This window comes from Loxodonta africana, chromosome 5, assembly GCF_030014295.1.
Source record: "Loxodonta africana isolate mLoxAfr1 chromosome 5, mLoxAfr1.hap2, whole genome shotgun sequence".
Taxonomy (NCBI): Eukaryota; Metazoa; Chordata; class Mammalia; order Proboscidea; family Elephantidae; genus Loxodonta; species Loxodonta africana.
The window spans coordinates 138,274,007-138,292,412 of NC_087346.1; the positions used below are offsets into that span (position 1 = coordinate 138,274,007).

The window sequence follows — 18,406 nt, forward strand, 5'->3', positions numbered from 1 at the left end:
CTCATTTTCACTGACCCTCTACTTTACCAACTGTGATGTCCTTTTCTAGTAATTGACCTTTCCCAATAACACATCCAAAGTCAAAGTCAAAGTCTCACCACCCTTGCTTCTAGCGTTCTGTTTATATTTTTTCTAAGACTAATGCAATGTCAGCCTACTTATATGCTATTCCAAATTTTTTGGTGTCTCCACTACGTTGCTTTACTGTTATCAAGACCTATATTAATTAAGATACAACCTATTTAAAGGTGTTAAAATGATGCATAAAAAGGCATTAGCCGATTTCTTTTTTCTCTTAAACATTTCTCTCTCTCCCCCGCCGCCCTTTCCCAAAAGGAAACAGAAACATTAGCTTCCTTTTTACTGCTCAATTACCTACTGTGGGATTTTACCTGAAGAGATCAGTAAGACCTCCAGGCAGATGCCATTGATCCAACTATAGTGTCATTATGTGCCTGTCTATATGTGTGATGCTAGAGGGAAGGCTTGGTTCGTGGGAATCACAAACCCATCATCCATCTGACTCCCTGGGTTTTGGTGGGACTCTCACCTGCAGCGCTTCCCACAGATATCTTCCTTGGCCTGTTATTATTTTTAATTGCTCACAGGGTGCTTCTCACTTGTAAAGTTCTTGCCAATCAAGATCATCAGCACCACCTCAAAGGAGTCTCGGAAAATCGATTAGTAAGTTCAGGTCCTTTCCTTCAACAAGCCACAGGATATGGTATATCTGAGCTTTGTCCAAGGTGATAGAGCCTGTCGACTCTTTCAGAGGCAGTATGAAGCTCTTTTAAAGAATATATGCAAGCCCAGAGTATATATGATGTCACTCATATGAAATATCTAGAATAGGCAGATGTTTATTAGTGGTTACAGGGGCAGGAGGGAAGGGGAGAGGGGGTCATTGTTTAGGAGCCACTGAATTTCTGTTTGTGGTGAAGGAAAGTTTGGCATCAAATATTGGTGATGGTTGTACAACATGATTAACATAATTGATGTCACAGGATTGCACACTTGAAAAATGTTAAATTGGCAAATACTGTGTTATATATATTATACAACAATAAAAAAAAATTAAAGATCTAAGGGACTGTATAAACTACTTGAAACTATTTCAAACAAAAATGAAATGTCCTTATATGATAATCACTAAACACAGCACTGGGCTGGAAATGAAGAAAGCTAATTTCTATTTTTCTTCCTTTGCCCAAAAATACATAGAACACTTTTGGACAAGCCATTTGTGCTTCCTGTATCTATCCATAAATCTGGCCTGATAGTAACTGGCCTACCTGTCTCTCAGGATAAAGCCTGGGAGCATCAGTGAATTAACCCATTTACAGGGAGAGGTAGGAAGGAATCTCAGAAAAACAGGGATTTCACTCTCTTGTTAGATTATTCTCACCCAGAGGAAGAATCTGATTTGAGTGTAATACAAAATAATTATTTTGCTTAAATCAAATTGTAAGGGTCTAATTGCCCTCTGCCAATAAACCTCAGAACTGATAATGGGATCAAGTCAATATATTTTAGGTTTTGAAAAGATGCCACTTTGTGTTACTTCACAGAATTTCTTCTGGATGATTTCAGTATGCTACTGAATAATTTTGAAAAGAATAATTCCAAGAGAGGAGCGTGTCTATCATGGTAAAAAAAAAAAAAAAAAAAAAAATGAAAGTCTCATTTTGCATTGAATTTTGTTGCTATTGTATGAGTCCTGTACAAAAAAGAAAAAGCCTGTTGCCATCGAGTCGATTCCAACTCATAGGGACCCTATAGGACAGAGTAGAACTGCCCCACAGGGTTTCCAAGGAGCAGCTGGTGGATTCAAACTGCCAGCCTTCTGGTGAGCAGCCGTAGCTCTTAACCACGATGCCACCAGGGCTTCCATGAGTTCTGTACAAGAAAGAGGAATTAAATTTAGGAACTGACAATGTTCCAGGAGGTACTGTATTTTTACTCAAATAACACCAGAGTTATACTGTTTTTTTTTTTTTTTGCCAACCCTCCCCCAATGTATTTTTGTAAGTGTGCTGTGCTAATTTTTTATACGTTGCTGTGAAAAAAAAAAAAAAATTAGCATAGCGTGCTTACAAAAATATCTCCAGAAGGGAGGTGCAGCTGGGAAAAAAAAAAACATATAACAGGCATATTATTTGCATAAAAATATAGTAGCTAAAGGGGGAAATGAACTGGTTTAGAAATGTATGTTACCAAATTTAAAGATTCTGTCACATTAGTTTTCAAATATGATTAAAAAAAACATTCTAGGAGGGTAAAAGATTTACCAGAAAAATAATATTGTCTTGAAACAATTCAAAGATTCTAAATAACAAAACTTGACTGGGCTACTCCGTTACAAATTAAATGAAACCTACGTTGATCGGAGACTCATGTCATTTTGAAGTTTATCGCACAAATATTCAATTGGAGCCTTTTAAAATCCTGTCAGTTTATTTCTTGGTAGTTAGGATATTAAAATATGTTAATCAGCATGCTATAGTTGGTCACTGTTAATCTTTTTGTAATAACTAATGCGTTCTCCCAATGGCTGCCACTCCTTCTATTCACGTCACCTTCACCCAAGAGTCACAAAATGCTGAAAACAGTCGCTTTTTACTTGATTAAATTTCTGGAGGCTGAAGCTAGGCCAAAATCCTCACCTCCCTCTTTCCTAAATTCTTTTTCTCCTCTCTCCTAATTACCTTGCTTTACACTGATTTACATGAATTTCAGCTTTCAAAATCATTCGTCTTTGCTGAATGCAAAAAGGCACATAGGAAAATTATATTAAGTTTGCACAATTGATCTTTAATCATTTCAAATGGTACCTTTGAACAGTTCCTGAAATGTCTGTTTGAAATACTCCCAGCACTGAGTGTCATCAAGAGACTCAGGGTCACCTTGGGGAAACCCACTCTCAGTGATGTAAATTACAGGGTTATTTTACGTATCTTAGAACAAGAGAGCAGAAGTTTTATTCCAAACAGATGTTTAAAAAAAAAAAAAAAAACATAAAATCAGGTGCATTACCCTCTCTCTTCTCTAAGCTACAACCCAAAACTAGTTTTCATCAAATTGCACTGACCCTATTAACTTAATTTTCCACACACTGACCTTTTATGACTAGCAATGGAGAAGAAAACTGTGAAAATGTCCATGAAGACAGTCAAATGACTCTTATTATAATGAGAAGACAGAAATATCTTTCTTCCATCAGCATCTGCTGATTGTCACTGCTCTTTAACCCTTTGGTCCTGCCAGCAGCTACATTCTCTATCTCCCAACAGGAGGGGCCCTGACGACCGACAACTTAAAATTTTAATTTCAGCTGCCTGGATGCCATCCAACATAACTGAGACCAAAAAAGGATCCAGCTATCTCAACACTTGTAATAATTACAGTCATGACACCAGGCTGAAAAACATTTCTAAGCTACTGACCACAGCTGACTTTAACAACAAATCCTAATTTTTGATAATTAGTTTTGAAGGCCTTTATCAGCTCCTTAGAAGCCCTGGTGATGCAAACAGTTAACACACTCAGCTGCTAACCAAAAGGCTGGAGGCTTGAATCACCCATGGGCACCTTGGAAGAAAGCCTTGGTGATCTAATTCAGAAAAATCAGCCATTGAAAGTCATCTTGAGCACAGTTCTACTCTGACATACATAGGGATACCATGAGTTGGAATCTATTCAATGGCCACTGGTTTGGACTTTGTTTTTTTATTAGCTAGTTACCTCTTGGAAACCCTGGTGGCATAGTGGCTAAGTGCTGCAGCTGCTAACCAAAGTGTCAGCCGTTCAAATCTGCCAGGCACTCCTTGGAAACTCTATGGGACAGTTCTACTCTGTCCTATAGGGTCGCTGTGAGTCGGAATCGACTTGATGGCACTGGGTTTGGTTTTTGGTTTAGTTACCTCTTACCACTCATCACTCAAATCCTAATCTGCTCTTCCTAGGCATGCCACCACATAAAGCTGCTCTTATTTCAAGTCCACATACATACACACACATGCCTGCATTCCCATCCTCACATATTTGCGTGTGTACATAGACATAAACAAATTATGCATTTACTGTAATGTGTTTCAGTATTTTGCATATCCCCCACAGCACTGCATATAGCCAGTCTATAAATTCCCAGGATGGATCTGGAAAAATTTCAATTTTCACATCCTGGAGAAAACCTAGTTCTCCTTTCTTGTTCTCCTTGTGCCTGACTAAGCGAGACATATAACATTGCACAGCAAAGAAATCAGCAGTGCCTTTGATCATTCTCTTCTCTTCTTCTGTAAATTCTGGAAGCCTTGATGATGGATAGCCTTGTTTTTTACTCATGGAGGCAACCTGGGTCTTGACAACTTCAGGATAATCACCATCAATAAATATGGGTTTAGCAAAGAAATCCAAGTGGAAAGCAATGGCTCTTCTAGAAGCTTCCTGATCAGTGGCTGAGTCAGGATCTGCTGGTTTCTCCCAGGCATAAAAAAGTGCTAAGGACACAATATCCTTCTGCACTTTTTCAGATCAAGGAATCATAGCTGTACCAGGATCGGGCTTGTGCCTTAATCAAATTATGAGCTGCCTGATAACCTCCAGTTCCAAAGTGAGGTACACCTGGAGGAAATATACCAAAGTCATATGCCAACAGAGCAAAAAGGTTGGTCTCATTTATGGTGATCCACTGTTTGAATCAATCCTCAAAGGTACTGAAGCAAAACTGGGCATATTTGTCAAAGAATTCAATGATTGTCTCTGACAACCATCCTCCCTGATCTTCTAAAGTCTGGGGCAAATCAAAGTGGTAAAATGTCACGATAGTGGTAACCCCATTTACACCCCATTTATTAATAAGTCATCAATGATTTTGTTATAATAGTCAATGTCTAGAAGGAAAAATCTATATAATGAGAAAAAAAGTTACTTTTAATATATTGGCAATAAATTTTGAAGAGGACAGGATCGGAAATCATTTCCTAAATGACTTTTATTCAAAATAAATTGTATTTGGGTCAAGTATTACTTCCTAGATAACAAACAATGTATTGCACCGGGAAACTCTGCTGCAAAACCCAGTGCAGTCGAGTCAATTCCGCTGCAAAAGACCCCTTTAAAGTATTAAAAAGCAAAGATGTCACTTTGAGGGCTAAGATGTGCCTAACCTAAGCCATGATCTTTTCAATCACCTCATATGCGTATGAAAGCTGGACAATGAAAAAGGAAGGTTGAAGAAGAATTGGCACATTTGCATTGTGATATTGTCTAAGAATATTGAATATACCGTAGACTTCCAGAGGAACAAACAAATCAGTCTTGGAGGAAGTAAAGCCAGAAAGCTCCTCAGAAGCAAAGATGTTGAGACTTTATCTTCCTTACTTTGGACACATCATCAGGAAAGACCAATCACCAAAAAAGAACACTGTACTTGGTAAAGTAGAGGGTCAAAGAAAATGCGGGAAACCCATCATGAAATGAATTGACACAACAGCTGCAACAATGGGCTCAAACATACCAAAGTTGTGAAGATAGCACAAGACCAGGCAATGTTTTATTCTGTTATATGTAAGGTCACCACAAATCAAAACCGACTTAACAGCAACAAACAACAAGAGATATAATCAATTAAAATCTGGGAGGAAACATTAAGAGTTCCAAAGAAGATTGACTGAACAAGGAGTGGTGAGATCTTGATAGGGTGACATGATTGGAAGATGCATGTCTGAAATGGATAGCTTTGGGTAAGTTGCTATCACATTATTTTGTGTTGTTTTAACAGCTACTGTTTTTGTCTCTTAGTCCCACTAGAATACAACCTCCATCAAAGCAGGGTCATCACCCATCTAGCTCATCTCTGGATCCCGGAATCCTACAACAGTAACAGAAATTTAATATACAATAAAATATTTGTGGAATGAATGAATGGGCCTCAACTCTATTGAATCTAAAATAAAAGAATTTAACCACATGACAGTCTAAGTCTTTTTCCGGATGTACCAGTCTCACAAGTCTAGGAGAAGAGACCCACTGAGCATGAACAAGAACTCAGCATCTGTCTAGAATGTGGGTTACAAGGGTAGATAACCAGAGGCTTGGGATATTAAAAGACACACACTTGGGGATTTGCTCTAAAATTCTAACATAGCCTGGGGGAATTCATAGCCATCACTGGGTATCAGCTGATTTTCACAGAGCTGCATGTGTGTTAGAGAGAGCTTTAGAATTGTTGCAGAGTTCAGAAGAATGTTACTAACTTGAAGATGCTTTGCCTCAGAAGACAATGCCAAGAAGATATTTGGGTCCAGCCTAATGATGATGCTTAACATGGAAGAGAATTTCTGATGAAAGGCTGATATCAGTACTTCATGTGATTTTATGTTTAAAAGAGTATGGAAGAAACTTAAGCTTAGAAGAAAGTAGTTGACCTGTTTTGAGAAGTTATTTCCTGAATATCAGTTGACATCAAGTCGATGCCAACCTACGGAACTGTGCTTCAGAGGATTTTCAATGGCTATGGCCTTTTGGAAGGAACGCTGGTGGCACAGTTGTTAAAGAGCTCAGCTGCTAACCAAAAGGTTGGCAGTGGGAACCCACCAGCCACTCTGCAGGAGAAAGATGTGGCAGTCTGCTCCCGTAAAGATTCACAGGCTTGGAAACTCTATAGGACTGTTCTACCCTGTCCCGTAGGGTCACTAGGAGTCATAATCAACATGATGACAACAGGTTTGGGTTTTGGATGTTTTAGAAGTAGATCACCAGGACTTTCTTTCAAGATGCCTCTGGGTGGACTCGACTTTCCAACCTTTCAGGTAGTAACTGAGCATATTAACTGTTTGTACCACCCAGGGACTCCAGGATTATAAATTCATATATAGAGTTGTGTCCTATTGAAAGTTTGCCTAGGGGAACAGTCCCTTTCCCTTTTTGTAAAACTTAACATCCTCTCATTTAAAAAAAAAAACAATTCAGACCTTTTTGCATGTTTCATTCATTCAATCATTCATTTATTCATTCCTTAAATGCATACTTATAGAGAACCTATTAGATGCTGAACATACAAATATAAACAAGGTATACACTGTCCTTGACTTCAAGGAGCTTAAATTTTAGTTGGGACTATGCATAAATACATAAACAACTATAGTACAGAAATACTAGTAAAGGTAGAGTAGAGTGCTATGGAAGTACGTGATAAGAAGTACTTATCCTATACTTGGTGCATTTGAGAAAATATTCTGAAAGCAATGTACCAAAATGACTTCAAGAGTGGGCTATGGCTCCCAGCTACCTAAATTTCTATCCCAACTACTTCACCTACTAGCTCAGTGACCTTGTGTAAACTACTTATATCTCAGAATTTTCCTTCCCTTTATGGATAACAATAGAATCCTACTTCAATGAGTTATTGTGAAAGTTTCATGAGTAATAAATGGAACATGCCCGGAACACTTCTTAGCATATGGTAAGGTCTCAGTACACATTAGCTATCAGTCTTGTAATAATTATTATTATTGCTATTATTAGTGACATCTAAGCTGATATTTAAAAGATGAATATAAATTACCTACATAAGGCAATGAGGAAACGATAATCCTGGAAGAGAGAAAGGAGAAACAACTGTGCAAAAGACCAAAATAGATGAAGATACATGGCTCAAATGTGAACAGAGGCTTATTTTTTCAGAGTTTGCTATAGCAAGTCAGTCACTACCAACTTGCATTTGGCAGATATGCAAAGCAGGCGGAGGGGCAGGAAAGCTTTATAATGGAATAAAGGGAAGGTTTCAGGTATGCCCTGATTGGAGGCTACCGGCATGGGAAACCCAGAGGCAGGCTAACGAGCAAAGCATTCTACGTGATTGGTTTGGACAGCATATCTGGCTTTCTCTGATTGGTCCTGAGCTGGAAGCAGGGCAAAAAATAGAGGCGTTGGCAGTCCTTGACCAAGTTCTAGATGCTGCGGGTTGATTGCTGCAGACATTCTGGTTTAGCTCCCTTCACTCTTCCTTGGGTCAAACATTTATTGTCATGTATGGTCTGACCATTGTTCATTTGTATATTCCCTCTCTCACAAAGAAGAGTATGGTACTCACTCCCTGTGAATGGTAAAATAATGTAAAAATAATGTCAGCTTTGCTTTACTGTACTCATATGTACCATATGTCACACATCTTATTCAACCCTAAGGTTTGGGTCAAACATTTACTGTCATGTTTATGGTCTGACCATTGTTCACTTGTATACTCACTTTCTCATAAAGAAGAGTATGGCTTTGAATGTAAAAATAACATCAGCTTTGCTTTACTGTACTCATATGTACCATATGTCACACATTTAACCCTAAGGGTTGGGACGGGGGGGGCAAACAGTTGCCATTAAGTCTATTGCGACTCATGATGACGTCATGTGTGTCAGAGTAGAACTGTGCTCCATAGGGTTTTCAACAGCTGTGACCTTTTGGAAGTTGATCACTAGGCCTTTCTTCCAAGGTGCCTCTGGGTGGATTTGAACTGCCAGCCTTCCAGATTGTAGCCAAGCACTTAGCTCTTTGTGTCACCCAGGGACTCCTAAGCCTAAGAGGTCAGCATTATTAATCCCCCCCCACTGAACATAAGAGGAAATTGATATTCACAGGGAGTGAGTACCATACCTAAAGTCACAATGTTGTCAAATGGCACAGCCAACATTTAAACTCAGGTCTGCCTTACTACAAAGACTGAGCTGTTTGCACTATGACTCACAACTTCTCGTGTTTACTAATGTTTCAGAACTAGAAACATGTTGGCTCTTTCACTAGCCTTAAAGATCACCCACTTTGGAGCTGGTTCATGATTACGGATCCATTTCAGTTTGTTTGTTTGTTGTTTTGTTTTCTTCTTTTTGGTGGAATCAATGGTTTACCTCTAAGAAGCATCATTAGATATGATACAATCATTAATGAGTCCCAGTCAATGTAATTCAAACAACATGGTAATCCTTCATTGTTTTGAAGATAAAAACATTTTTAGTAGAACAATTTTTTTTTTTTTTTTTTAGGTACTTAACAGCCCAGTCAGAGGAACAGAGCATGCGTGGAGGAAAAAAAAAAAAACATTGCCTACGAGTTGATTCTGACTATTGCCTACGAGTTGATTCTGACTCATAGCAACACTATAGGCCTATAGGATAGAGTAGAACTGCCCCATAGAGTTTCCAAGGAGCAGTTGGTGGATTCCAACTGCTGACCTTTTGGTTGGTAGCCAAGCTGTTAACCACTGTGGCAATGAACATTTTACCTCTGGCAAGTAAATTGTATTCATTGCTGTAAAGAAACTTTCCCATGAGGCAGTTGAGTTAGGTTTTTAAGAGCAGAGCTCCAGAGCCAGACACCTCAGGCAGAGGATCATAGACAAGTCATTCGGCCTCTCTATGCACAAGTTTCCTCATCTCTAAAATGGGAATATTAAGAGTGCCACCTCAATAGAGTTGTGTTGAATGGCAAGAAATTATTAAAGGGTTATTTAGCCCTGTTTATCAGATTGGTACAATTCAGTGATAACTAATTCTATGAATAAATACGTATTTTTATAGGATCACCTGCTACCATTACAGGGATCATGAAACTTGGAGAGGTCATTGGACCCTGTTCTGCTTCTGGGAATTTAGGGAAGAACTGATTACCTTTAGGATTACAACTTCCCTAGGCTTCATCTATAGTCACTGTAGTCTCTGTTTTAATCTAAGCACATTTCTTCTATTTTCTCTTTGAAAGCATGAAGTATGTTTGAGTTAGGGATCTTCTGACTATAGAAAACAGACACTCACTCAAATTAACTCAAGTATAAAAGTGGCATTGAGGGAGGTAGGTGGTAAGTGTGGGGTGGGGTGGGCATTATTTGAATGATGGATATCAAATACCCAATGATAGAACATAATTGCAGCTGGAACTCATGGGAATTGAAGCTGGAAGCTGAGATAATCTTTGCTTCTCAGGGGAGACTGTTCTCTCTCACCTCTGCTTCTCTCTACATGTCAGTTCCCTTCCTCTCTTCCTTTTGAATCAGCTTTCTTTACACACCCAATTTACCATGGCCTCAAAATGGCTATTTCATTCACCAAAGCTACCTCATAGCTCTAGTGCCAGCCACCAATCAACTCAGCTTCACAGCACCTCAATTTCAAACATCCCTGAGAGAGGAAGACCACTGGCCAAGTTCATATTTTATAATGAGATCAAAAAAGGTATATATTACAGAAAAAGGTGTTGTGATAGTTATTTTTATGTGTCAATTTGGCTAGGCTATAGTTCCCAGTAGTTTGGCCAAACAATAGACTAGTTGCTATTCCATAATGTAATCTAGTGCAATATAATGTAGTCACTTTCCATAATCCAGTGCAATGCAACGTAATCAACCAATCAGTTGAAAGGCGAGTTCCTTAGGGTGTAGTCTGCTGTCTGCCTCCAGAATATAAATAGATATTTTGGCAAAACTCACTCTCTCTCTTTCTCTACTCTATACTCTTTCCATTGCCTGACCTATGGATCTTGGAATGCAAGCCCATAGAAGTCTCCAGCCTGCTACCTGACCTGTGGATTTTGCACTTGCCAGCCCCCATAATTGTGTGAGCCAATCTCTTGAAGTAAATCTCTCTCTCACACCCTCTCTCTCTCTCTCTATACACATATATCATTGGTTCTGTTTCTCTAGAGAACCTTAAGACTTGTGTCGTTTCCTCATCTAATCAGCCCTAGGCCTCCAATGAGCAGAGTTATAAAGAGCAAAGAAATGTGGAAAATTCCATAGAAGAGAAAGTGGTTAGAACTTGCAAAGATGATATCTTCAGCCCAAAAAACAACTGAAATGGAATTCTCCTCAGTCAAACTTTAAATATCGTAACGTAGGATTAATTTTGATTGCATGCTTACCATGCGTCAAGCATATAATAACTCAGGATTTTCCTCTAGGTTCACTCCTCTCTAAGCTTGCATCCCCAATTTCTTGAATTGCCCTAGGCTCTCTTGCCACACTGCCTGTATTAGTTCCCTATTGCTGTTGTAACAAATGACCACAAACTTAGTGGCCTAAAACAACACAAATTTATTATCTTAAAGTTCTGGAAGTCAGAGGTAGAAAATGGTTCTCATTTGGGTTAAAATCAAAGTGTCGCCTGGCCTGGGTTCCTTCTAGAGGCTGTAGGGGAAAATCTGTTTCCTTGCCATTTCCAGCTTCTAGAGGCTGCCTGTATCTCTTGGCTCATGCCCCATCCTCCATCTTCAAAGGCAGCAGCATAGCGTCTTCTCTTCTCTCTGACATCTGCTTCAGTCCTTACAGTGTTTCACCCTGACGGACTCTCCTACCTCCTTCTCATAAGGGCCCTGTGATTACACCAGGCCCACCTGATAATTCAGGATAATCTCCCAATCTCAAAATCCTTAACTTAGTCACATTTTACCATGTATAGTAACATCTTCACGGGTTCTGGGGATGAGAACTTAGTTGTCTTTGGAAAATCATTACTCCGCCAACCATACTGCCCAACGTGGAGTAATAGACTAATCAATGTTTGTTTCCCCAGTGGCGTAACAGCTATTCCTACTAAGTGTACTCATAGCTTTAAATAATAAGGTGAAAAAGACAAAATTCTGCATGAACATTCCTTTTTTTTTTTTTTAACCTCCCATGCTTGGATCGCCTACTAATCACCTGAAATTTGCATTTGTGGCAGATATTAAAATGCACCAGAAGAGCAGAGAAATACAGGAATATGTGATTCCAGTTACCAGCTCAATCTCTTCTCGTTAAGCTTTGAAAACTTGACATTTAAAAGAGAAAAGCTCTGTAACAATTCCTTTTTGTAAAACAGTCTTCCAAGTTTAAGAACATAGGATTTTAAAGTTTCCAAATGTCCTATAATCAACCTTTAAAATAGGTAGTCAAACACACGCAAAAAAAGGAATTCTTTGGAAAGGATAATGGCAGGGGTTTTCTAATTCTTTGAGAAACTGTTTAAAAGGAAAAAAAAAACAACGATGGCCTTTCTGAGTTAAAACAGTTCCAATGCTTTAACAGGTCATTGCACAGGAACGAGCAACTGCTTGTTGAAATTCTGCCTCCTGGAAGCACCTCCAATGCCCTCTGGTTCAGGGAAAAAAAAGTCTATAATATTAATCAGCTATGGCTTTACAGGGAGTCCCTGGGTGGCACAAATGGTTATGCACTCCGCTAACAACAGAAAGGTTGGTAGTTCAAATCCACGCAGAGATGTCTCTGAAGAAAGTCCCAGAGGTCTCCTTCTGAAAGATCACAGCCATTGAAAACCCTACAGAGCCCAGTTCTACCTGACACACATGGAGTCACCATGAGTCAGAACTGACTCCACAGCAGCAGCAGTTAATGGTGTTGCAAAAGCTGAGACCAAACACAAAAAGCTAAGCGCTGGGGGTTTGTGATCTCCGCGTAATATCTGCACGAGCGATTGCACCACCTGTCCGGTGGCTCCAGTGACTCCAGTCCCACCATCCTCCCCACCCCTCAACCCAGTTTTCCCACCTCCTTCTCTCCGATTGCTGATTTACAACATGCCTCCATGAACTTCTGTATGTCTTCAGGTGCTTTTACAAAGCTTGATATGTTAATATATTGGTACAGGTTCATGATCTCTTATCTGAAAATGCTGGGGTCAGATGTGTTCAGAATTTTTGGATTTCAGAAAGGTTACAAAGCATATCCCACACATTAACACTCCTGGCGAGTCTGGGTTAGTGTCCATTAATCCGACACATTAATATTTCTGCAGTAAAATATATAAATATTCTCACCCAGGTGAAATAATCTGAAATTATAAAGAACTTTTACATTAATTCAAGTCAGCTTTTGCTGCCAAGTTAGTTTTAGAATTAAATTTCCAAAAAAGAAAAGCTCTCACTCTCCAGAGCTTTTTGGATTTTAGAATTTTAAGAAAAGCGGTTGTGAACCTCTATCTGGGAATCCCTCGTTGGGGCAGATGCTTAATGCCAAAAGGTTGGAGGTTCAAGTCCACCCAGAGACACCTCAGAAGGATGGCTTGATGATCTACTTCTGAAAAGCCAGGCATTGAAAACTCTGTGGAGCACAGTTCTACTCCAATACCTATGGGGTCACCACAGGTTGGAACCGACTCAGTGCCAACTGGTGGTTGTGGTGGTGTCATGTACTAGTGGTTTTTTGTTTGTTTTGTGTTGCTTACCATCCAAGTGAAAGCTCAGTGAAAATTCCAAGCTCCTAGAGTCATGGAATAAAACAGTGGAAAGAGTTCTAGCAATATAGTGCCTTCACTTCATTTCACCACCAGGAAAATTGTTGCACAGAACACATAAGTAGTTTGGCAAGGTTGTAAATGAGCACTACACTAGATACTAGGTCTCTGTTGTCCAACAGACCTAGGTTGAACTCAGACTAAAATAAAAAAAAAATGGAGGTCTTGGCAAATTTACACCCAGCTCCATGTCAGGCTACCGTTATTTCCTCAGTTTAGAAAAGCTCCTCAGTCAGAGGGCTCACATCAGCAAAAGCAGGTGGAATACTTGGCACAGTCTGCTGCACATAGTACACGCTCAATAAAAGACAACTATTGCTATTCTTAAAGTGATTTTTTATTATTGTTATTAAAGTAATTAAATTAAAATTCAGTAAATGTTTACTGAGTTCCTCCCTACAAGGAACTGGAGTAGAATGCAAGGCTGAACAAGACAAAATTGTTGCTGTTGTTGTTAGTTGCTGTCAAGACAGCTCTGACTCATGGTGACCTGTGTACAACAGAACAAATCGCCAGTCTTGTGGCATCTTCACAATCGTTGGTATGCTAGAGTTCATTGTTATGACCACTGTTCATTTTGAGTGCCTTCCAACATAGGGAGCTCATCTTCCAGCACTGTATCGGACAGCATTCTGTTGTGACACATAGGCTCTCCCTGGCTAATTTTTGAAAGTAGATCACAGCCCTTCTGTCCTAGCCTGTTTTAGTCTAGAAGCTCCACTGAAATCTGTCTACCATGTGTGACCCTGCTGGTATTTGAAATACTAGTGGCTTAGCTTCCAGCATCATAGCAATATGCAAGTCACTTCTGTATGACAAAAAGACAGTAGGTGGGAAGCAGACTTTTCTGTCCATTAAACAGTGAGCAATTTGATGGCTTCTCTTATGTACCCAGCACAGCCCCTAACACATGGCAGACATTCAAGACATGTGTCTTGGTCTGAATTAAACTCAAGGCACTCACAATCTAACAGGTGCTATAATAACAGTAACAATGACAAATGTGAGTAATGCTCTAAGAAGTTTATAAAATGCCATGGGAATAGAAAAAGAGATCCCCTCTGGCTAAGAACAGATGGTGACTTTAAAGAAGACATTTGAACTAGGCCTTGACATGAGGCTTGGCCATTAGCAGGTATGTTTGGGGGTTTAAAAAAGGCCATTCCAGCTGAGAGGAAGAGCTTAAGCAAATCCCCACAAAGCTAGAAAATTGCATGGTATATTTAATAGGAAGGGGGTTAGATGCTTGGAGAATTGCATGGAGAATATGAATGTGGGAATTTCAGTCTGTTAAGCTTCAGAGATAAGTTAAGACTAAGTCAAAGTAGAACCTGGAATGATACATGAAGGAATGTGGACTCTATTGAGTCTAGGGGACAACTAATTTTTTTTATATTGCTTCGTTTTTAGCAGGAGATGATCCAAGCCAACATGATTTGGGCCAAACTTTAGAAAAATTGCTGTGACAGCACTTTGTTGAAGGGATTGAAAGACAGAAGGAGAGTGAAAGTAGGTAGACTTGTCAAGGGTATACCAAAAAGTCTTCGGTGAGAATGTTGAACACCTAAACTAGGGCAAGGGCAGAAAGGATGGCTAGGAGGGGAGATGCTGAAGAGGTGTAAGTAGAATGAACTATATTTGACAACCAATTAAAGGTAGGAAGCAAAGAGGAGAGCGGATTCAGGGATTACTCTGCAATACTCGAGTCAGAATCTACTTGACATCAACTGGTTTGCTTGTTTTACGTTGTAGTACAGGATCAACAAACATTTCCTGTAAGAGACCAGCTGGTAAATATTTTGGGCTATGTGGGCCATACAGTCTCTGTTCCAACTTCTCATTTCTGCCCTTGTAGCAGGAAAAATCCATAAAACCAAACCCACTGCTGTCGAGTGGATTTCAACTCATAGTGACCCTACAGAACAGAGTAGAACTGCACCATAGGGTTTCCTAGGAGCAGCTGGTAGACTTGAACCTTTTGGCTTGCAGCTGTAGCTCTTAACTACTGGGCCACAAGGGTTCCTGTAGCAGGAAAGGAGCCACAGATAATATTTCAACAAATGGACATGACTGTGTTCCAATAAAACTTTGTTTATAAAAATACACAGTAGGCCCAGTTTGGCCCTCAGGTCATAGTTTGCCAACCCCTGTTGTGTCAAAGGAGCTAGTTAGATCTTAGGTTTAAATTTCAGACCCATCGTTTACCAAATGATGTAGACTTGGAACTGTATCTCTGTAAAATCTGATAATTATACCTTCTTGAATGATGGTGCCCTCATGGTGCAGTGGTTTAGAGCTTGGCTGCTAACCCAAAAATGGAGAGTTCAAATCCACCAGCTGTTCCTTGGAAACCCCATAGGGCAGTTCTACTCTGTCTTATAGAGTCACTGTGGGTCAGAATCAACTCAATGGCAACTGTCTTGGCTTGGCTGACACATTGAATGACTGCTACTGAGGAGCCATTTTACACATTTTCTCTAATATCATCAGCCCAAAAAACCTGTTGCCATTTAGCCAATTCAGTCATTCATCTAGGGAACTGCTGGTGGCTTTGAACTGCTGATCTTAACCACTGTACCACCAGGGCTTCTTCAATGTGTCAGTGTCTTTTTAATGACAAGGCATAATAAGAGTAATAGCTAACATTTACTGAATGCTTGTTATATTTCATCCAACATATTAAGTGCTTTACAAAGATTATTTTATCTAATTTTCCAACGATCTTCTGAAATGGGTACTACGTCAGTAGTTCTACACAGGGAAGTAGGTTCTACACGTGGAAACTGAGGTATTGAAGGTACCCAAGGGATGTTTACACAGATAGTAAGTGATGTACCAAACCAACTGTCATCAAGTCAACTTCAACTCATGACAAGCCCATGTATGTTAGAGCAGAACTCTGCCCCATAGGGTTTTCAAAGGCTGAGTTTTCAGAAGGAGGTCACCAGGCCTTTCCTTCAGAGTGCCTCTAGGTAGACTCAAACCTTCCAACTTTCAGTTAGCATTCAAGCACTTAATCCCAAGTAAGTGAACTCCAGGGGCTTTCCTGAAAACCACTGTGCTGGTTAATTAGTTCCACTAATTCAGCTCCAGTGGAAATGTTCAGAATTATCTCAAGTTCTGCAGGGCTTTTGATAACTCATCACAGCTTCATACCTCTGAAAATAATTTAACATAACAACTTTTGGAGATTCGCCTTCAGATTTACTATCTTATATAAACAAAATTATTATTCCACCATCTCACACAACTATTACCCTCCCCCCTGCCCCACCTCATGAAGATCTCAGCAGTTCAGGGAAACTAGAATATTATTGAGAAGGCTAATGTAAACCCATTTCAAAAAATTTATCTCGTAATCACTAAAAACTTACCATTTCGAAGCTACACTGCTGAATAGCACACTGGATTAATTACGCCAGACTGCAGCAATAACCTTGAATTAAAGCTGCAACCTTCTATTTTTAAGAAACACTTGCCTTTCTGGTTGATGAAACCTGTCGTCCCATCAGGTAACAGACGTGACCAGGAAAGAGAGAAGCGGTAATGAGTCAATCCAAGCTGTTTGATACATTTCAAATCTTCCTCCCACAGAGTGTAGCTGCCACAAGCTACATCGCCAGTCTGGTTCTTGAAAACTCTCTCTCCTCCCTGATGGGTGAATGTGTCCCAGACACAAGGGCCTTTTCCATCTGCATCCCAGCCTCCTGAGAAAAAGAAGAAAATGAAATGGTTACACTCCTGATATCAGGAGACACATGTGGAATGTAAATATTTGTCACCAAAAGAACATACCTCATTAACTCAATGTACCATATTTATAACTTCAAAATATGCCTTTAAAACAACATGCATGAGTGGGTTATGTGTTTAGCTGTCCTTGATCCCTGAAGCTGACTGGTGACAAATGAAAAATTATTGCACAGTCTGCCGCATAGCAGGCTTTCATGGTTCATTATCTGAAGATCTCCCCTCTGGTAAACAGAGGCAGGCCCCAGCTTATGAATATCTTGAGTTGAAAACAACTCCTCCTTGTGAACATTCCCTGGGCCATGACTGACAACATGACTTGTCCTTGTTGTGCGTGAGAGTGTCTTGGGATCTTATCTCTGACACTCTATACTTGAACCCTATTTTCCTGTTATCTGATAATGGGGCCTGAGATGGTCCAGTCAATCATTTGAAAGGAGGGTACTGGTTTCCAACATTATTGATATGATATTGGTATCCTAAATTCATTCATTCAGACCTCTGTTAATGCAACAAATGTCGTTGCTAGTTGCTGTCAAGTGGGACCCCAACTCACGACTACTCCATGGACAATAGATCATAACTGATCATGGAAATGGTGCAAGTCTGGACAGTGGTTCATTCTATTGTACATGGAACCGCTGTGAGTTGAGGCCCACTCGACAGCAGCTAACAACAACAGCAACACATATAGGAGGTAAAAGTATAAAAGCATGCCTGAAAATTATAAATTCAGGCTAACCGTTGCCTCTGGGGAGAAAGAAGGAAAGCAGAGCCTGGGAAGGGGACCTTTGGTTGTATCTGTTAAATTTCATTTCTTAAGTTGGGTGGAGGGAACATTGGGGGGCTATTTGCTATATTATTCAGGATCCTTTTGATATGCTTGAAATATTTCAGAATAATTTTTCTACAAGAAAAGAGGTTGCAACCAGAGTAAAGGAGACTAAAGCAATTATAAGGTCTTTCAGGTCCTCCTTTCACAATACAAGTAAATATTTACTTGTATTTTGTACGCCTTTTCTAACAGGTTTATGTATAGCTTCTAATCCAGCAAAAAGGCAGCATGCAATAAAAGGTTATCAGAAGGGAGATGGGGAGATAGGAGATACTACCAGAGGAGGAAATCTGACAAAAATAAAAATGATAGTTGGTATCAAGGTAGGAGACTAAATGCCTGTACAAAGGAGCAATGACTATTAATGGACCCTTGTAATACAGAGGCAAATAGTTTTATACATTCCAGTAGTTCTCCAGTCAAGTCTATATATGGGATTTAAAGCGGTAGGGTGAAAAGGAATGCTGGTATTCAAACTTGGAATCAGATAGTTAGTTATAAACACTAAAATATAATTTTGTTCGAGTACGGTGTGCTTAGTTTCGAA

At 39.7% G+C, this 18,406-nt stretch overlaps 1 pseudogene; it reads right to left on the reverse strand.

The window, feature by feature from the left end:
- The window catches only part of LOC100664259 (cytosolic beta-glucosidase-like), a 139,370-nt pseudogene that overhangs the window by 93,208 nt on the left and 27,756 nt on the right, over positions 1 to 18,406 (reverse strand).